The sequence below is a fragment of the Planococcus citri genome, chromosome 1 (assembly GCF_950023065.1).
Source record: "Planococcus citri chromosome 1, ihPlaCitr1.1, whole genome shotgun sequence".
Taxonomy (NCBI): domain Eukaryota; kingdom Metazoa; phylum Arthropoda; class Insecta; order Hemiptera; family Pseudococcidae; genus Planococcus; species Planococcus citri.
In genome coordinates this window covers 51,976,550-51,999,720 of record NC_088677.1, presented here as the reverse complement: position 1 = coordinate 51,999,720, position 23,171 = coordinate 51,976,550, and the positions used below count along the sequence as shown (strand labels likewise).

At 35.2% G+C, this 23,171-nt stretch overlaps 1 protein-coding gene across 4 annotated transcripts in view; it reads right to left on the bottom strand.

The window, feature by feature from the left end:
• Positions 1-23,171, bottom strand: part of IP3K2 (Inositol 1,4,5-triphosphate kinase 2) — a 114,645-nt gene that overhangs the window by 62,705 nt on the left and 28,769 nt on the right. Inside the window, exon 1 of one of the 4 annotated variants that reach the window (XM_065345985.1) lies at positions 8,534-8,782. The exons of 2 other annotated variants lie outside the window; for them this stretch is intronic. The gene's annotated coding sequence lies outside the window, so the exon portion shown is untranslated. Of the gene's footprint in view, positions 1-8,533; positions 8,783-23,171 lie in introns of those variants that run through there. One more of the 4 variants, XM_065345986.1, reaches the window with a different exon arrangement.

The following is a 23,171-nucleotide window of genomic DNA, read 5'->3' as shown; positions in this document are numbered from 1 at the left end:
CCGAGCACGTTGTTGCGCTGTCTCTCTTTTAGGACAATTAATACTCGAGTTTAATTATTTATTTCTTTTGGATGTTTACCGCGATCCGGATCGAAATTTCAACTTGGTGTATTTTAGAGGAATTACTCTACTGCAGCGCAAATCACGCAAACTCAGACGGAGGTACCTCGAGACCTACTGCCCACCTACCACCATGTGTTGAGACATCGCCGAAAAAATATTCTCTTTGGTGAAATTTCCCCGAGCTTTGGTCCGCCTGGTCACGAATTTCGTACTGTTAAATCGCCTTCTACACCACGAACGAGACTATATGGTTAATAATTCAACTGATAAAATAATTACAATAATTAAAAATCGATCGGACTCCACCGGTTGGCGAGATTTATTCAATTATTCGTTCATTAAACATTATAAGTGGGTAATATGGCGAGTAGTAAATCGTAAGAGGAGCGCGCGACCAAAGTTTGGTCGTCGTAATGCATTCGAGATGGTCATCAGATAAACCACGCTTATAGTCTTTTAACGAGAACCGTGATCGTACTTGAACGATAATTAAACAAGATAAAGTTCCAATATAGAAATACGCCCCCGTCAATAAGGCACACATTATACACGCATTCGATCATTTCAAAGCTCAAAGTAGCCGTTGAAACTGCATATTATAAATATTAATCAACTTTTCCGCGTAGATCTCACTCTCTTCTATACCGTTTCGTGCCATACAACGCCTCGGTGCAATCGTTCTTTTAGGTTTTTTTCCTTTCCTTTCTTTCTTTACGACGCAATTAGATCGCTAATCGTTGTTTTTAAAAAATATTTTATAGACCCGAGTTACACAAATAATACCAACTTGCAGATGTAACGCGTTGATAGCGAGAGCTATTGGAGTTTGTTCTAAGATCATAGAGCTGCTGTTTTTACAATAAATTCACATACTTATACCTACACCTTGAGAATTTTAGCGTCTTAAAACGTCCTTACATTGCATAAATGTGTAGATACTACATTTATAAACTTAATATACCCTACTCGTAGGTAAGGTACACAAAGACCTGTAAATTTTTATTACGGTTAAATTATCGTGTACAAGACGCGCATATATACAGCTTCCTCGAATGATTTAGGCGTTTATAAAAGCCTTTCTCTGGCCGAGATGACGTGCCCATGAAATTATACCGAATTAAAAACCATTACCGGTCTGCACATACGCACGAAGTCGAATACCGATTCGGTAATGGATGAAGATCATCAGTTCGAGATGGGAGCTTGCAGGGGGCCTTAGATGTTTGAATAATTGGTTCGTATTTTACGAGTATTATACCGGGTGGCCCATATGCAAAGTTCAGAAAAATCGTTCGATAAAGTTGAGCTTTCTAATTTCTGCTCGAAATATATCAAAAACAGACCACTAAAAAAAATTCAACAAGCTTTGCTCACAGACAATTTCATGTTCTGTGAATCGTTTCCTCTCAATTTTTTAAAATATTTTTTTTCGTAGAGCCCTCAATTTATACTGAAAACCAATTTTTCAGATCTGAAAAATTGATTCAAACATGGCAATAAATGACGAAGGATGATCCATGGTGGCGAAACTTGAAGCTTATGAACACAGGAGAAAATACTCAATGGAGATGAAAGCAATAATTGATAGGAAAAATGAAGCGTCCAGCATTCTTGATCACCAAAAGGTGCAATTTCATCGAACTCTGTACAATGAATAATATAATCAATGGAATACATTTTATTCAAGGATATCTGTTTTGTCGATAAAGGCGAGAAAAAGTTGAAATCGAAATATTTAAATTCAGTGAAAAAGTCCTAAAAAATACAAACCTTTCACTCAAAAATCAATATTGTTTTCAGGGTTCATTTTTCATTGATCTAATTTCTGTCAAATTCTGCTCTCCACGGATGCCTCTAATGCTTAACAAGGAAATCTATACACCTATCGACTCCAATCGAGCTGAAATTTGACACACATTATGAGCATGTCTCTTAAATCAGAAAACGAGGAGCAAAGGAACTTTTAAAATACATAATTTTCTATAAAAATCAGCAATTCGAATTCGAGAATTTTTTAAAAGCAGGAGGTCACGAGATTTTTAATTTTAAAAAAATCAGTTCCTTCACATTCTTTTCAAAATTTACTCTTTCTGAGAAAATCATTAGTAACGGTCCATTTTCATCGTTTTCAAAAATTCGTCAAAAATCGAAAAATTAACTGGGGTTGCTCAGAATTTGGTCCGAAGATTTCAGAGATATGCTCATTTTGTACATTACGAGCAAAGAGTAAAATTTATATTTTTGGATTCTAAATCTTTTTTGATAGAATTTTTCAATTAATTTGTTACATTAATCCTGATTTAAACGATTGAAATGATTCATAATAATCTCAAGCTGCATCAAAGGCAAATCCTTCTTACAGGAAAACAGTATAACAGTTACGATTGTCAACCGAAACGATTACCTATTTTATTTCAGTTTGAGCAATAAACACGAATAAATATTTTGATTCTTATAGATATAGTGACATTTAATGGTGGAAAACTCGCATTTCTGCCATCTTCAAAGCCTCTTTCTCCCGTATTCAATTCTCGCTTACTTCACTGATTACCTTTCCAACTTCACATCGAGACGGAAAATCGGACACGAAAAAAAGAAAGGCGAGATCGTGAACCTATCAGCATGTTCATTGATCGCAGCTCGGTCACTTGAGTCGTACAACTTCCACCTGTAATTCCCACCATTTGAGAGGTAAAATTTATATATAATCGATACGCCTTCGATCGTAAATTCGTAACTAATTTACAAAACAACCTTGGCAAAACGCCCCTGATAATTTTTTTCGCGTTTACAAAATCCCATCGACGATTTACGATCGATTCAAAGGTACGAAATATTCCGGGAGAGACATCGTTACGGCGAAAATAAACTAGAAACTGTGATAACAGTTGCTTGATTGAATAGTGAACTCGTTTAATAGGTATGTCGAATCGACACGCGTTATTTACTTTTCATTCGCTACGTGTACTTCTACATATGTGTATATTGTACGGATTACGGAGGTATTTTTTCGATAAATATGCGCATACAAATTCGCATTTCAACGTTATGGGATCCTGCTGCTATAAAACACAGAACGAGACGCCCCTAATCATATCGTATGTCAAAATTTATTACATCTTCGTCCCGTAATCGGGTAAGTAATTATTTTGGACCATTTTGTCGTAATTTTTTACGAGAGGGCTTAGCTTTCTCTTAATTATATAGGGTTGCACCTCGTATACAAATAAAATTCGATTGTGTGTTTAATTTTCGTTCAATTTATAGCGATTTATTATATACTCGATCGATGAAATCGCAATAAAACAGAAAAGGAAAAAAACCAAAGGTGATATGATTTCCAATCCAATAGATCTATAAAAATGTCTCGATACTCAAAACGGGCTCATAACATAACGGATTCTATCAACGCAAATGTCTCTCACCTCGATTCTAATTAACGTCTTTTTTTCTTTCTCTTTTCCACGAAAAATACACCGCCTGGTAGCAATAATTCTATTTGATCGACGCCAATGAACCCGATCGATGTGTATAAAATTTCAAATCGACCAGGAAAAAACCACAAGCTGTAGCTCGTTAATCGAATTCAAGCACGAGCGAATTTCATATTAATTACATACTATCAATTACCGACTAGGACTGAATTTTTTTTACGCCTTGTGCACTGTTAATGACATTTCAAAATTATCTTTCATTTAAATTTACCTACCGCATAATCGTTATGATAAATACACCGGTAGATAAATATTAACGACCGTAAATGGCGATAATTGTTTTCGAATCAGAAGAAACAGCATTTTTTTATAATACGTTTTCGTCAAGTTGGTTTTAATATTACGTATTCTCACGCAAATGTTGGTTATACAGTCATGAAGGATCAACATTTTGCTGTTGTAGACGAAATTGGCGGGAAGAACGGATGTAGGCATGTATACTGTATATCTATAAAATAAGGTCTTTCAATTCGGATTTGAAGATTAGTAGAATTAAATTCGTTTTTTTCCCAACGAAAGACACTTTAATAAAGGCTGGAGTGAATGTATAACTGAAGAAAAATTTCAAGAAGGGAAAAACTGAAAGCTGTTTACAAACACAAATTTGAAGATGTACTACCTACTCGTACTTCGCATACTTAGATTAGATCAGTTATAAGTATCTCAGAGAGAGAAATGGCAATGGGTCCCTAAAGTAGAATAATTTTCGAAAAAACACAGTTTTTCGTAAATATATTCTACATACTTGCCTTTGCACAGGAAATGAAAACTTCCCCTGCCGTTAACAAATACAATTTAAATTTATACATTTCGTTGAAGTCACTCAAATTCGATTTCAAACCATTTTCAAAGTGGTAAGGAAAGGGGCTAGTTAAAAAGTTACAAATCGTAAATTCCAAAAATTGTAACAAAAAGTAAACCATAAAACTTTCAGCATCAGGGTAATTCAACTCGTTAAATACTGACCTGGAAACAATAGAATGAATTTTTGAATTAAAAAGGAGTTTTCAATCTAATATGTAGAACTAGAAAACTTTTGATTTTCATGATTTTCACAAGTAGTTTTGAAACGCGAGTTCTCGTGGATGCAAAGTATGGAATTCGCAACCAAAACAAAGTTTTATTATGATTCTAGTTCCAGAAAGGATTAAACAGGAGCACGAGCACGCTCATAAAATGTTCATCAATACTGGAGTAACACCAGACGAGTCCAAATTTCAAGAATATGAAATCATTGTGACGCAAATTTTTCTCTTCAGGAGACAAGATGAGCACTTCTCCCGGGTCCATACTACACTAACCATCTATATCACTCTAAAATTTATATAACAATCCGAAAAGTTTTCTATTTCAAATTTATACTTTCAGCAATTACTTTTCCAATTAAAAAGCAATTATTTATCGTTCGCATTAACCGTCAGGCTTTTTACTGCATCGAAGGAAAAAAAATGGCAAAACGCAATGATTTCATTCATTTCAAAGATCTACGCTCAAGTACAGAGAAAAAAAGAAAGAATTTAATTAAAATACTACCTCGAGTCGTAGCCACCGAGTGAGAGCTGCATAGATGAATAGAGAAAATAGAGAAAAAAATTCAAAGCAATATAATTCGGTTAATGTTGATAAATGAATTAACGTCCGAAAATGCAATCCCACCGTACTCGAACAATATATCATAGATTATTATTAAAGTGTTTCAACGTCGACGTGCCCAGATTCGTGTAAGCATTTATAAATTATTCTTAATAACCTTAAAGTTAGCTGTCAAATTGAACGTTGTTTTGAATTAAATCTATTAAAAGGCTGCACTACAAACACACTGAATACGCGACCGCGTGTTTTAGAAGGACCAATGCAACAGGTTGGGAAATAAATCAGGCTCGAGGTGTTATTAATTTCGTCTTCCTGCCGCATGTACACGCGTTATTTTAAAACGATGAAGAGAAAAGCGAGCTTAATTAATAGAAATGGTTTATTGTTACGATGAGAATGTTTGTGGATTTTCATATTCGTTTTTTACTGCGGCGGAGTAATAAAATAAGGTTCTTATGCTTATTCTACGTATTTTTTTTATTAGCGATATACATGGTCGAACTATTTCAGTAGGGGTGCTTTTCGCCATTTTTCTATATAGATTTGGTCAAATAGATCCGAGTATATATTCAACTGTCAACGTTGTTGAACTACACAATATGTATATTGCGAATATAAAATTCAACCACGTAAACAAAATTTAAAAATAAGGATTTAGGAGGCGTCTAAATTGACATTTCTAAGTGATTTAATTAGGTAAAAAAAATTATTAAATATTTTAAAGGAATTTTTCCATGAAAATTCATGATTTACTTATAAATATTTTTATGGCCAGTAGACAGTTAATCACCTTGAAAACGAGATGTTTAATTGTTTAATTCAACAAAATTTCACGTCCTTTTAATGACTTCATAATTATTCACGAATCCTTTTCAAATTTTCGACCGAAACAATCCGCATAAATTTGAGAGCTAAATATAGGTACACGTCAAACAGAAAAACGAAATTTGAATATAGATAAAGTATGATGAAATTTTACATTCTTTTCACTCTTAAATTTCTTCCAACTCATAATTCTCAATACTTCGATTAAAGAAATTGAAACAAAATTGCAATAACCTATCCACTCTTGAGAAAAAATTCCATCAATTTCAAGGTCTCTAAAATTTTTTAAATTGCACTTAATGAAAATCATACGCATGGGTCATGCAGTCGACAGAACAGCTCTTAGGATAAACTACCCAGCTCTACATAAGTTTTTTTCTTTTCAACTTTGGATTTTGAAGTACCATACGACAGTACGAGGACATCATTACAACCAGAATTATCTTTTTTTCGACATGATTGATATTTTTATCGACACAGAACTACTACAAACATCAATTTCATCAACCTAGATTATGAAATATCTGACACTATATTCAGTGGTTTATTTTGCTTATCGATTTGCATACATGTAAATAAGAACAATACGTAAAAACGAGGATTGGATTTTCAGAAATTTTGACTGACGCAAAAATGCACGAAGTATTTGCGAATTTTTTTATTTAAGATTGACAGCGTCCAACGTTTGAATCGTTAACCGATTTGAAATCGATGAAAAAAAATTAAGTATACGTACAAATTTCATTGAATCATTTTACATTCATCATCATAAAAATTGCTTAAAATAGCACAGAATTTGAAGAAATGAACCATTTGTGTAATTGAGCCAAATTTTTCTTAGATTTTCGACATTAATATTTCTGGATTTTATTATATTTTTTTTTGTAAGCAAAATCTCACAACTTTTCGTCCATTGGCGGAATTTGAAACAAATTGGAAAAATTTCTCAACATTGGGACTAGAAGCCCACTACCGTTAACGATACTAAGCGCAACTAAAAAATGAATCTCCGAAAGTGCCAGACGCCAATCGAGATAACCACTTCACCAATAATAGGGATAATCTACTCGAAAAGTAACTTATACCATCACATTCGGTTTTTCTGAAAAATGTCTATGATGGTGACGTACTCTCGAAAATTTCAAAAAATGAACCTTCTAAATGTAATTTCTGGTGTAACCTTTTGAGACCAAAGAAAAGCTCTACAAGATGCTCCACCTAAAAAATTGAAGGCGCTGAATGAACACAAATGTCAACAACGAGTCCAAACTATAAGCATCCTTCTCCAGTTCCTTTAAATTCAAAGATGTGCAAATTTAACAATAGCAGAACATTTTTCATTTATTTCGAAATGCAGAATTTGGAAATAGAGGAATTCAAATTCAAACTTTTGGAACACTTGAAATTTGTTTCTTTCTTTTTGAAATTTCACTAGTAGCTCAACTAATTTCTGAAATATAGGTCATAATGCACGCTAAACACTTCAAATTTCATCAAACTGATTGACCCTTCAATTTCTAAAATCGGCAATTTTCAAAAAAAACTGAACATGAAATATAAGGTTACTTTGTGTTGATGATTCTTACTACGAGTAATTAAAGTGTGAGATTCCCTCGAAAGAATACGAGAGCTTGCAAAAAAAAAACAAAACATGGAAACATTTCAAACTTGTCAGTTTTTTTTTTTACAAAATATCTCGAAAACAGACCCTCCCTAGAGCACAACAACTGACACGTAGACGATTGAAAATTCAAAATCCTATAACTTTGGTTCTCATCATTTGTTGCCTGAAACTGTTTCGCTTTCAGAGCGCTCCAAAAGTTTCGAGGGTGCTGTTTCCAAATAAAAATATTCTCACGATCAAAATTCGTGGTTTTTGAGAGAATATAGCAAATTCTGCGGTCATTTTCGTTCAAAAAAATGATTTTATTTTGCGAGTGAGCCAAATGACTTAAGGAATAACTTGATGCAAAAAGTAAAAATTAGTGTTTTTGGAAAAAAACTCTTGCAATGGTTTTAGTCAAATCCCAGCAATAAACTTAGAAATTCTAAACTATAGTAATCGATGTATTCGAAGTACCTACAGTAAATTTAGTAATGCGCAAGTAGGTAACCAGTTTCTTTTTACGCACCTATGTATCGATGGTCAAAAATCGAGGGTTTCGAGGCTCAACCTCAAGTAAAAGCAAACAAAATTAGACTGTAAGTAAAGTACATACATTAGAAGAAGAGAATTATAAGCAGGATAGTAAATGGCGATTTTTTTCAATTTTAAATTCAGTAGTTATGTTTGAAAAATATTTAAGGTTACAACTGCGTTGATCTCTTTTCACGCAGATCTAACAAAAATTGAATCAAACGCTTGACATTTGATGACGATACTTCGTGGGCTTTTGATCAAATTAGATCAAATAGCGTGAAACTGATGAAACCATTTTATAATAACGAAACCTAAATCAAAACTCTCATCACATCCCAATCAAGCACTACACCACAACTTTTGAGAACCTTCACTCCTCGAGCGATCATATCAAAATACACGTTTGAAAATTCATTACCGTTACACCGAAGGATCCACTACAAAGGTCAGAAAATAACGTCACAAAAACAGCAGAAAAAGTATATAAAACTACCACCAACACAACACAGATCACTAACCCGCAAACACACAAACACAACGCACGTGCACGCCGGACGACCGATACGTTCGCGTCAAATTTCGCATGCTTAAAGGCCCATTATCGCGAACATTTTCACCACCGTTATCTCCGCAAGACGCGCACACACTGTAAACAAGTCGAAAACGTACCCCGCCAGTTTGAGCCGATTAGATTAGATCAGTATAATGAATGAAGGAGTAATACGACGAGTTTTGTACGGCGACAATATTTACGCATGCGCAGAATACCGTAGGCCGAGTCTTCGCAACAGATACCAGATCACTCGATCCAGGTACACGTTTTTCAGGTGTACTGTTGAGATAATCAAATAACACACAGTCATAAGTATGTATTACTTATGGCTGTAGAGTTGTAGACCAAGATATTAAGTATTATTGCAGGATAACGTTCGCGAACGAGTATGTGCTAGGACACAGAGTGAGTTGAAAGTTTGAAAAACCTAAAAAAAAAAAACCACCATAACGTAACCCTTCGGGGCGTATTTCGTATATATCGAGAATATAATGGAATAATGAAGCGATTGTGATTTTGACCCATTCTAAACAATGAAGGTTATCTGCGGTAATATTTATATGAATAGAGGATTGACAGAATACGCGTAGGCAATGCGTCGACTACGACGACGTCGTCGTACGTCCCAGCGCGATTCTGCCGCCGTCGCCACCGCCACCGCAACAAAAGAGCCCCGTTTTAAATAAACATTAATGTACATACACTATTACGTCATCAACGTGCACACTTAAATTTCATGACGTCTATGACTTAATTATCCAACGAATGAAAAAAAAATCTAAATAAATAAATAAGACCAAACAGTAAGTTCTCTAATGCATATTCAAATACAAACGGTACAGTTTTTACGTACCCTCTTCTCCTTTACCCATCTTACCATGCAAATACTCCGAAGTTGTAGTATACGCGTACGTAGACGTACGTACAGGTACCTACACCATGTAGAGCTACGTGCAGTTGTTCGAACGCGTTCAAGGCAGTGGAACGATTCGCGCTGTTTTCATTTTTTAAATTCACTTCCGAAATTCCTCAAATGTTTCTTTGCCCTTATGCACAAACCCGGAAACTGGGAAGTGCTACATGAAAAGATGATTCAACATTGCATGATCGTGAAACTGTAACGACGATTCATTGTACGAATATATGTAGAAAGCCTAATGTCCTCGAGTGTGATTCTGGATAAGGGCTAACCTAATACCAACGAATCCCAACAGGCCTACCAAAAACACTGACTTACAAAAAGCCAACATCAAGTTTCGAACCTAAGCAACGATAGGATAAAATTACAATCTGAGCAAATTGGACCTACTCCAAAAGACCAATTTGTTGGATAGGTTTTTGGGTGCTTAAAAATGACTCAGCGATGTCCGCCAGACATTGTCCGGATATCGATGATCAAAGGAAGAAAAGCTAAGAACATTGTATTTTTCGAAAATGAAGAATGCTTTGAAAGGGAATCTTGGTTAAATTATGAGTTTGCTCAACAGCCCTAGCTCCCATGGTCCTGCACAAACGATGTGATGCTATAGTGATATGAGTAATTTATGATCGCTTGAATTATATTTTCTCTCATTGAATCGTACATTACAAAAAAAATCGGATCCCGCCCATTTGGGATAGTTTTGCATTGGCTTTTTCGATAAAACTGAACATTTCTGACATTCTGAATAAATTTTAATGAGAAAGAACATTCTCAATGATCAATGATCATAAGTTTCACACAAGCATGTTTAACACAACTCAAACACTCATTTTAAAAAATCCTAATTTTTTAAGAATTTCAAATTTAAAACGCCCAAAAAATTCCTCATTTTTTCCAAAATCCATCAATCACAGTAGCCTAGCCTTCATATATGTATGTACTTCACGAAAATTCGAATAAAAATCATAACTAATACTTCATTAAGTAAGCACATTCGCGTGCATATTCTGTATGTTTTGTAAATCGCCTTAGCGTTAAAGATTTTCTCGGGATTATACCCATTCTTATGCTAAGTATATCATTGATTAGTAACGAGACGAGAAAGAATACGTAGGTTTGGTTCCTCTTTTCGAGGCGAACCTCGTACACGAGGTAAATTTCGGCAAAGCAACGATAGATCCGCGACAAGGTTATTATTTTATCGCTTAATTGTGCACTTTTTGAAAACCGGTTGAAAATTTTTTTTTCGTCTATTGATAATAGTAATTTCACACCCAGAAAAAAAACTCGGACACGATCCTATACACGAACGGTGTGTAATTGTTTGCTGCCGAACTCTAATGAAACGCATTCTGAACGTTATTGTGGTGTAAAATAAGTAAATAACTTCGAAGTACATATTTGAAACACTTCGCTCTTTTTTTTTTGCAGGCACGCTTGTTTTAAAAAATAGTGGAAAGTTTGAAACAAACCACCACGGAAAAATTCTTAATTTATTAGTTTTTCCTCCAAGAATTTTTACCTAATTTTTATAAAGAAATGTACCTAATACCTAATGCAATACAAATCCCTCACTCACGCAGAATACTCCCAATTCACGTCTCAAAACATTCAAAAAAACACTCTCCTCGTCTTTCTTCCCCCGCGATGACAAATTTAGCACCTGACTCTTCCTGTCAGTAGAATATTCGACGAGGTGTTAATTTTCACGTCGGATCGGTTCAATCAGACGGATGATTAATTCGGCAACATGCTGGCGGCATCCTTCAGCGATGAACAGACATACCTACCTACCTAATAATAAATGAATAAACAAATCCATCATTCTTATCAGTATAAATACGCTCGATTAAACGGAGGCAATATATTATCGAAAAATATGCACAATCAACGCCGAAAATTCGAAAAATCACTTATATTGTTTGTAGCTTACTACGTCAGGAGTAATTTACATTGAAACAAAACCATTCGGTTCGCCGCGCCGCGCCAGCTCTCCATTTCACGAGATTTTTTCACAGAAAACATGTAGTAATGGAATGCCTTTAGGTATGGGATTTTTACTTTTGGAATAATTATTTTAAATCTGATTAGCAGGTGGTGGGCTGTACAATACATGTATGTATCTGATGCACAGCGCATCGTGTAATAAATGGGCGATGACTGGAGAAAGGCAACGTGAATATAGGAATAAGCGTGGCCAGGTTGCAATTTATCTTTCTCATCTAACATAATGAAGTTATTAAAGTGTACCCTACCTGGTAATCGCAGCTGTGGAAATCGTAGAGTATGGCTGAGAAATACATATAAGGGGAAAATCGAAAATTAAGTAAGTCTATAGGAAGTTGAAGCAATGAATTATTGAGAAAAACTAAAAAATTTTCAACTTGAAAAAAATCGAACAAACAATTTGATCAATTCTCCATTTTCTTTTCTAAAAACAGTGCAGGCAAATTGGTAGGTATGTTTTTTGAACAGCACGAGTAAAAACATTTTTAGCTGAAAAAAACCTCGGGAAATTATCGAGAGGGGTTCCCTGAGGAACGCTCAAGAGTTACCACTTCCTAAACCTCTGGTTAATCTTTTCATGGAAGGTCTCCAAAAATACGGATCTTCCCCTTTGCATAACATTCTCACACATGATCTTCAAATCGTAAAGCAAAAAAAGCACTGAGCTATTTTGGTGGTAAAATCAACACACGCAAGAGAACGAGCAACCCCAATTTTTTTTTTGGGGGGGGGGGGAGGACGTTCCATAAAGGAATCAGCAAGGAGTCGGGGGTACTCTTGAAGATTATTCGGGTGATCCCTCTCAACAGTTTTCTAAAAACTTGGCCAATCGAAAATGTTTTCATTTTTGCTCATTTGTCTGCGCTAAAAGGTTTGATTTTGAACAAAAAATAGGTAAATTCAAACACAAAAAACGGAGACTAATGAATTTGAAACCATCGCTTGCTAGCTATTCTACACCACCATCGTTCTTTCCATCGAAAAATATCGATTCGATTGGCCTGGCATTCATCAATCATCAACGCTGCACTCAATCTTCGATCTCCGGAACAAAATCCAACTCAGTTAAGATACATAAAACAAACTATACTAACACGACAGATGAACTGAAAACAGCGTGAGTTTTATCAAATATACTCAAGTATACGTACCTATGCCTCGTTTGCCGCAAGTTAAACTCCTCAACGAGATAATTTTTCACCTCACGTGTTTATGGTCATTTAATGGTGTATTTTGTGGTACGTATTTTGAAAACGATGAAATTTATTACACTTCGAGCATCGTGTTTAGCGACCTGGAGCGCGAATAGCCCTAAGAGACCAGGCTCTCCCAAGTGCAAACCTCGTCGTTTTTTTACGCGTTTGTTAATGCACCAGTACAAGGTGGTCTCCATTGACTGAATGGTTTGGCGTAACTAAAGGACTATCCTTTCTAGCCAGAGTACATATTGCCTCGTGGCTCGTGGTAATACTCCTGGCGAAGATATAGAGCCTTGTTTCAGCTGACGAATGTGCCTCTCTCCATCATTATACGAGTAGGTAATGCTACAACAAACATGGACAGAGGAAAAGTTCACACCAACGTGTATTTTAGATATTTTGCAAACGCAAGAGACTAAAAGATTTCAAAAAACGGAATACAGAATACATGATACACTTCGATAATCTCTCCTTAACACCAAACCATTCTCAATCAGCCGGAAGATTTCAGAAAAAGCTCCACACGTAGCGAATCTGTACAGCTTTCTCGAGTAAGTACCTTCATCTTGCACGTAAATAAATTACTCGTACGAGCGAAAATGCCATCATCTTTAAAACGCGTAAAATCGAAAAAAATACGCCGAGTGAATCGCAAATAAATCATCGAGCTGCCGATACGTGCGATGTGACTTTTAATTTATGTGTTAAAAGAAGCACGTCCTATGTTATCGATTACTATGACCTGAAATTGTTTAGAATAATTACATATTAAGCCAGATGTAGTTTGTATTACTGTATATACAAAACTGATTTACGATTAAGCCCAGTCATTCATCTTAACCGAACCAACACACGATACAGTTTAACCAATAGTTCCGTACCCGATTGCACCCTAAGGCTTGTAATTATTTTCAGCACTGGTCATAAATTAATATCGATATCTAATAATTTCTACGATTCTCGATGCCACCTCGCCACCTCGAGAGTACAAAAATCGAAATCGTTTTCGTACTTTGAAGATGATACACCTCTTCTTATCTTCTTATACAGACATAAACGTCGCGATTCCTCAAGACACAATATGACGACAAAGATAAATTAGATAGTACTATAGGTACATTCAATCATCTTCTTAAACAAACGTGATGATTATCGCAGCTGCATTAAAATCGTTCTACTGAGACAACTATTAGATAATTGATACGGTCATCGATACTGTATTACCAATTAGAAGAAAGAAAGCAAAACAGCAATACTTAATACTTTTGGTTATAAACTTGAAAATACGAACCATATTTCCTACATGGAAAGTTGTTTAAATTATCGTGAGAAAATTATCGTCCACGTAGGTACTGTGCTTTATAATGTACTATGGGTACGTTGTTTGATATGGGAAGTTAATATCCTTCGTTAACTAAGTATGGTTCCCCCAACATATAGCCATAAAAATAGACATGAAAATGCAAAAAATCATATCGTCATTGTCACAGTGGACGCAGAAATTGGTTCTTTTTTAACACGTTTGGTGAATTTAAAACTACATAGTTTAAAATATCACAAATGAAATCGGTCTTAGACATCTAAATTCACCTAGAGCAAATTCTTATAGGATTTTTGTATCCATTTGCGAATGAAAAAATTATTTTATTGAAACAATTATCGAATCAAGGTAAGAATTAAAGGCGTAAAGGCGAAGAACTTGAATCAGTTCCTTTGTATTTATTAGAGGGGAACGGTTTTGAACTTTTTTTTTTGATTTTGAAACGCTTGAGTCCACAAAAATTTCCATTTGATTTCAAATAAAGAATTCTGACACAGAAGTGAGAAATTTTCAAAAAAATTTCACCGACTCTACTTTGATGTACATATTTGATTTTTCTTAGGTGTTTTAATAAGTCTATAGTTACAAAGCGACAGACCGGTGGCAGTTTTTTTTCTTAAAAACAGGATTATCCAAGAGAATTTTGGCCCATTATTGGAAAATTTTTGGATAAAGAGAATCCTTTCCATTTCCATTTTTTCCCCTACTTGGCGAGGGGAGAAGGGAGGGAGAATTTTCAGGATTTTTTTAAAAATGAAAACCTATGTATTTTTACAAAAGTAAGATTCAATTTTCGATTCATTTCATTATTTAGGAAACTCCTGAACAGATTTAAAAATACAATTTGCGGCTAATAATTTATGGTTCTTCGACTGATGTGTATGATACTTAAATTAGCTTTATCCAATTCGGAATGGGATGAGTAGATCAATATATTGACACTAATACGAATAAGTGGATAAACATATGAAAGGAACATACAATTTTTCTCACCAAGAAATGTCTTGTTTCAAATGCGTTTTTTCATTACTAACCTGAAACAAAGAAACACAATTCATTTCTCAATTAATTGCTAGTAAAATCACGAGGCATATAAACAGCATGCAAATAATATTATATTGTACATATCATATGCATTTCGGAATTGTTTCATAATTTTGAGATTCCGCGTTTCCGCTGTTGCAGAGTTTCGTATAATTTTATGGAGGATTTGGCACTATCACGCCCGCGTTGCGGGGTATAAAATAATCACAACCGTAGGATGCCTAAAAAATTCGAATTAAAGCTCTAAAAACTTGAATTTTGAAAATTTTTCACCCCATGCTGCAGACAAATAGGTACATTTCATTTTCTCAACCTCCCTTACCACAAACCCTGGTACATTTTCTTCTCCATTCGAGTCAATTTTAATAAGCAGACAGTCTAATATCAAGGCTATAGGTAATAACACGGTGAGATGGGTGGGTATGGGTAATAAAAATGAAATTAATAACATTTTTACACAAATAAGGAAACACAAAGCTACCGAAGAGATGAATAATTGTCGATGACAACTTGTACTTTTGCTAGACAAGTCGGGCTCACCATTCCAATTCTATCAGCTTTTAAAATTAATACGGAACTGGTTTGATTCCGTTAAACACAGATAAAACATATAATATACCAATACGTGCTGAAAAAATACTCGCAATATTTACAATTTAAATCTCCACAGCAACGAGACAACAGCTCTCCAGAGTAAAAAAAAAAAGCTTTTACGTCGGGAAAAGCGAGCATACAATAATCTCACGAAACATCGCAATGAAATTTTCAGTCTCTCGATAGCCAATCTCGAATACGTCTATATGATAAAATACTGCGTACAATGAGCACTATACCTAGTACCTATTTACGATTATTTCTAATACAGAAGCAAAATGAGACGTAAGATAGCACTATATTTCGATCTAAAAAACTATACCGGTTTTTTTATGACCCTATCAAGGTGTTCACCGTTCATCGATTTATAGAAAATATTCTTCGGATTACATTTCTCATATATGTAAGATGGAACAAGATTCGAAGCCCATCGAGTATTTTTAGATAAACGCAGAATACCAAAGCGTGTGTGCGATTTCATGTACCTTATACCTACCTACTTTATATCCTACTTGTGATTTTTTTTCATGCTGAACAAGCAAAAGGAATATTTTCTCGATACCTTCCATCGGTTTGTTTCAGTCTGCTTTGGGCATAGAGAAAAAAGGTGAACGATGGGTTAGGTCTTGCTGTATATTGTTCAAATCACGGCTCAAAGTCATCAGATACAAGCGATTTGATAAATGTTCAACACGATTTAATAACGCGTTGCGAGCTACATAACAAATCGTTTTTCTATTCGTTTGACACTCTGGCCATCGCCATTCGCCCATCGTGGCTTTTTCATTTTCATAAATAAATAGCCGTACATAGGCAAACAATACTCGCTGTAATACACAGTAGTATCGCCTTATTCGTGATTTTCAAGCTTTGATAATACGAAATCGTGATATCGTTAAGGAAATACACCTTATAATTTTTCAAATTATAGAATAAATCCAGATATATCGCGAACGTCTGAAGATAGAACATTAGAGTCTGATAAAGATCGTATTAGATTTGTAAATGAAACAATTGAGCCAAGTATTGTAAAATGCAAGCAATAGGTCTGATCATGAATCTGAATTATTACGAAGAGCATGGGCGGCGGAGGGCGATATTAAACTGAGACTTGACTTATAATAGCAGAGCATTTTTGCACAGAATGTTCCTGTTTCAGTGAGTATATGGTTCGGCAAGACAGCATCAGATGACAGAACTTGTTCCGATGAACTCAACTCACTCAATAATTTATTAAAATTGGCATTTCTTTAGAAGTTTATTTCGGATCCACTGCTCTTTTTTATCTGTAGAAAATAATCTTACCTTTACACCAATGGTATTGCTACAAGTTTTTCTGATCGCAACACCATAGAAAATTTCCAACGGCGAGGGATTTTCACCTAAAGGTTTTACAACGATTTCTCAACATACGAATAGCAATACGTACCTTGCACTAAGTTAATAAACTCATCGGATGAATTGACGAAACAATGGTATAATGGCGACATTTGCGTGCATATAATGCATATTTACAGAATGATGCAAATAAACAACGTCATTTGAATACTGTGCCGAACATTGTCGGTTTGTTCTGACAAAACGCTACTCTTAGGCCATAAATCTGCAATCTGTTGTATGTATTATACCTTCCAAGTTTGAAAACCTGCCGAACGTATGTATTTGTATAGCCTATTTTATGCAGATTGTAAAATGTGTAATGTGTAGAGACAGAGACAGACTACCTATGACAAAGATTATAATACGGTACTTTAGATGAGGATAGGGAAAAATCGTGGCGCGAAGGTAAAAGGTAATTTTCACAGTCACACCACCAGCATCTTGACTTCACCTCTGTTCTTTTCACCCTCGCCATTCGTACACTATCTAGTATCCACACCAGGGCTCTAACCCTGCTCGTGAAAAAGAGAGGCTGGAGTGCATAACAAGTAAACAAGTTGCCAAAAAATAGGTACATTAAAGTGTAAGGTACCATGTCATCTGCCACCATGATACAGAAAAGCATCATTTTCACTTTAGGTCAAGTTCTCATCAATTAATCTTAAATTTGAATGCACCTCTCCAAAAAAACTTTAGTCCGAGCTCGTTCATTTATAGTCACTCTACGCTCAAAAAAAAAAAACATTCCCGTCATGGTGGCAAGACCAAAGGCCACGATGCCAGGATGCCACACTCTGTTGTCACAATGACACACGTTTAATACGGTGAATAAAATGAGTCCCTGGCCCATAGCGCGTTGGTTAGAAGTTTACCGCGGCAACACCGTGGCAAATACCTAAGCGGCGCGCTTGCCCAGAGGACTTCTTTCATTTATTGTGTCTGTACTTTCATTAGAAGTATTATTCTTAAATTATCATCGGATTTGAAACATTGAGTGACATACATTTTTTATTTGACATAAAAGAAAATATTTGATGCTAAAACATTTTTAAAAACTGAGTTCCTCACAAATGAAAACTCATGATTCAACTGTAATATGTCATCGTGGCTCAACATCTGGTTGTGTCACGGTATGGCAACATGCAGAAAGATCTCAAAATGTTACCAACCAACCAAGTATTCGTTTTTGAACAGTTTTTATACGAATAGATGAGGAAAATTACGACGATTCTAATTATGTTACTCCCCCACATTCTTTTCCAAAACAGAAAAAAAATTTACCAAAAAAAAATGATTTTTTTTCAAGAATGTTTGTATGAATCTTACTTTGCGAATTATGGACAAATTATTCATTGGATCGTTTCCCAAAACATTTTTCAAGGAGTTTATGCGTCATGGTGGCAGACATTGACATTATACCTTTACATTATTACTACGTGCCTATGTTTTTCTAATATTAAATGCTAGTTTGAAACCCGTTGTAATTCTAGCGTTCCTCGCGATTCATCGGATATGTTATACTGACGCTTCAAAGCATGTATCATGAAAAAAATAATACTATCCATGATTTGAAACCAGGAGACTTTACACTCATTTTTCAAAATCGCGCAAAGTTTGCTGAGTTTTGTTCAAGCCATGAGATGCAAATTGGCTGGTCCTGATTCGCAAACATGAAATCAGTGCAAAAAAACATAATAATACGTAATAAGTAGGTTCGCAAATGTCCTACGCTCCTTTATAGTTTACCTACGTTTATTTTCAGATCAGAATCACTCGTGTAAGTAACTTTTCAAACTGATCGCTCTGGTGCGCTTGAACATACTCCGTCGTGGAAATTAGCTGACATTTAATGAAGTATGCCTGCGAGTTTTTTTTAATCCTCCTTCATTTCACTTGTTGATTTTCTTCAGTTGGCCTGCTCCCTGTGTGTGCTTTGCCCTTTTGTGGAGGAACGCGACACGACGTGATTTATACAGCGTGTGGTGTAAAAATGGCAAGCAGGCGGTGGCGAAAAGAAAAAATACATATACCGCGTTTCGCACTTCGCTTTGAATATTGAATTACCGGCGCTGAATATCATTATTTGCATTTAAAATGTCGTTCATAAGTGTATTTGATGTGTAAAATACACATCGCAGATTGGAGCGGTTACAGGGTTGTGCACTGTAAAGTAAAAAGCCGGTTGCGCCGCATCGTACTTGTTGGCAAGATTCGTTATTCTAACGTCATTTATTGTGCACGTGTTTATTAATTTATACGGTCGACTTTTTTAACCACTTCATTATGGTATTTTCCGTATCGCGCTTTGTATATCAAATGCTACACATAGAGGTATATAGGCAAAGGTATACATATTATAAAGAGAGAAACTTGTTGAAGCTTTAACACAGGCGCAGGCGGCGTTAAGCCGCCACCGCTCAGCGTGTTCGAATTTTTTCCTTCGTTTATTCTCGTGTTTGAGAATTAATTACACAACGTTGGAAAATATGTATCTAACTATACGCGCATTTAAGCGATAATCCAACGACCCGCGTACACTCGAGCCCATGCGGTTTTCTGAACTTTACATTACAAACTACTATAAGCGCGGAACTGGGACATCGGCGGACAATTTCATCCACAATCTATTCGTACACTCTGTACATACATAGATGTCATGTACTCTGAACTTGTAACTTTTCGTTAACGATATCTCAATTATCTGATCGATCAAATGATTCAAATTGGTTTCCAGTTAAGCAAGAGACAACACGAGGAAATTTTCCCCCTTCATTAAGAGCCATAAATGATCGGGTACATGAGATACTAAACGTGAATCTTGACCAACATTGGATATTCATTACAGATTTTGAGGACTTTGTAGCCGGAATTGGATTTTTAGATTTGCAAAATGGCGTTGTTGTCGGAGGAAGCATCATTGATGTTCTTTCAACAGTCAGTACGTGAAAAAATATATACGCACTGAAGTTTCTCAGCGACGAAAAACATGGAATTGCATAACCTATTTTCGATGATTTTCCGAGTAAATTGACTTGATAAATATAAAATACTATTTATTCCACCCTTTGATCCACAACGGGTGCTTTATTTTTGCATCCTCTGAGAGAAATCTGCAAAAGTTCATAGGTAACAAAAAAAAACTCATTTTTTTTTATGAAAAGCTACTCGCCAACTGCAAGGCTTTTGCTTTCTGCTCATAAAAGTTTATTTTACAGAATACTTTTACATTTTGACACCTTCAAACTCCAAAGCTTCCATTTGAGTGAGATTTGAAAGTCTTGGAAGAGGAGACCATTCACTATTTGAATGATGATGGGAATAATTTTGAGCCACTGACTCCAAACCCTAACTGGTCTACCGGAGTTGAAAATTATAAAGTATGCAATGAAAACTAAAAATAATCGTCTTTATTCTTTTCCAAATGCCACGCGTTTGATTTTTTTAAAATATTTAATAGTTTCCCTTTCTTTAGGTAAAACGAATTTGATTTCAAAACTGTCACACTAATTTAATTTCACTTTCAAAAAACTAGCAGGTGGTATGAAAAAACAAATTATGCGAAAATAAATCACATTAATGGTAGCGTATCAATTAAAGTGTCATTATTTCTAAGTTTGCATAAATATAATTTGAAATTACGTTATGGTTCTGAATATTTAATAGAGGAAATTTAGAAAATGATCATCAATGAAACGACGACCAAATGATAATTTGACCCCGACAAATAAAATAATAGGTACCTACATAAATATGGTTTGATTTGAATTTTTTTATGAAATGTTCATTTATCTTAAGAATTTGAAAAATGTAGCTACCGTGATTTTTCATGCACACTTGTAAAATATTGTTCAAAAAATTATAATGAAAACAAAAAACTACAGTAATTATTTGATAGATAATGAACCAACCAGCAGTTCATCAACGTCAATTAATTGATGTAACTTTGTAAACCAAACTCCAAAAATTACCAACAACAATACCTAAAACCTTTGAAACTAATTGTTTCATCTGATCTCCAATCGCTGATTAATTCAGCCAACATAGAAAAAATTCAGCGATAATAAACCATCGATAAATCATTTAAATCTCTTTTTCTCGCACAAAGCAAGTTTTCTAATCTCGCAACAAAAATGAAAAATTAGCAACACAGGCATCATCGAACCTATTTGGAAGCAATCCAGATAATCTAATCTATAAATCATTAACAGTATATTAATTATTAATTTGCATGTAAATGGTGCAAATTACTCGCAAGAAAATTACCAAGAAGATATGTACTAAGTACAGGGCGTCGTATTAACCATAACCTATACTCGAAGAAGGTGTGGTAATTGAAGGTGTTTTAACGCGATAGTAATTTTTTTAGATATAATATTTATAACTAAATTAATATAGCCGCGAATAGCATATATTTTTTGGGTTGATTTTCACTTAAACGTGTGTGTACTCGTTTCGGTGCGTGTAATGTATACATACCTGTGCGATCTGAAAGTAACAACAACGCGAATCGCAATCAATATAAATTTTTATGGCTCAATCATCGAAAGAAAATTTGACTTTTGGTTGGCTGTAAATCACGCCCGCGGTCCGAACCCACCATTTGATGCGGTCATGGATCCTGGTTTAATTATACCTACCTCGACCAAGTAGTAATATAATCTCGCAAAGTGCACGTTTAATCGAGAATTAATTTAATATTTCCGATACCTAATAGAGACGCGATACAATGTATTTTAAAACAGAATTACATTTTTATTTCGCATTATGCTATAAAATTTTACAGGTACACGCGCTTCGCCAAAAAAATTTCATGAATTATGGGGTCTTGTTTTTTGCGTCGCGTCTAGATACCAGCGGCAGATAATCGTCGCCTGGGTACAATTTCTGCACCAGAGGGGCCAACTATAAAGTAACGAATTATATCGCAGGTTGATGGTCGATACACGTAAAAAAACGAGAATTAGCAACTTGAAAAAATTACCGGATTTGTGGCTTTGTTCGTATGTATATTTTTTACCGTTCCGCGAAATTTTATTCTTCGTAATAATCTACGCGGTGCTTATTTGACAAAGTACATAATTCGTTTTCTTTTATTATACTATTACATGGAACTGGTTCGTAGGTTTGTAATTCTATTGAAAAGAGATGATTGAACGAGAGTATTGGCAATTATGAGCAATGGTTAAATTATATGGAGATGGTGCTGAGGGTGTGATATTTCAAATCTGATAACAAAAAACTTGAGTTTTCGCGATTCTTATACGGATCTCTTGAGAACGAGGTGTTTGGCAGTTATTGCAAAGCATTGTACGGATTAGGGGGTCGATCGCTTTAAAAAAAAGTCGAAAGGATTTTGATCGTATCGTCTTCAAAGAAGGAGCATTCTTGAAAATACAGCGGTTTTCCCGCTCTCACCTATATATCCAACCTGATTTGGAAAAAAATAGAAGATGGCATATAGATACTGCGTTGACCCAGGCCATTGCCGTGAAAATTCAAGACCACGTCTACTGAGCGGTTGAAAATTTGCAAATCACTACTTATTTTTGGACAAAGTCGTGTGTTGAAAATATTTTCTTCATGATTCATAATACGAGTGAATTATGCCGAAACATCAGAAGATGGTGTTTACGAAACAGGGGGAATATTTTGGCACGCAGATACGAGTTAATAATGTTCCGGTCACAATTGACAATTTTAAAAAATTCGAAAAAAATAGATGAGTTTTTGCGCACATTTTTGGATTTTTCGAAAATGGCAATAATGATTAAAAAATTGGTACCTACCACTGGATTTCAAAATTTCCCTCCTGTTTCACAATAATGATAAAATCAATTTCGGTACTTTCTACCAAGGCGCCCGGAAAAGGTCAATTTCGGTACTTTCGACCAAGGTGCGCCGGAAAATGTTCAACATCAGTATTTCGGTACTTTCGATCGTGGTGCCCCGAAAATAGCACGCGACAACTCGAGGGATAACTATCGAGCTTCACATCCGATTTAGCAAATCTAATGACAAAGTTGCTCAAATTACAGA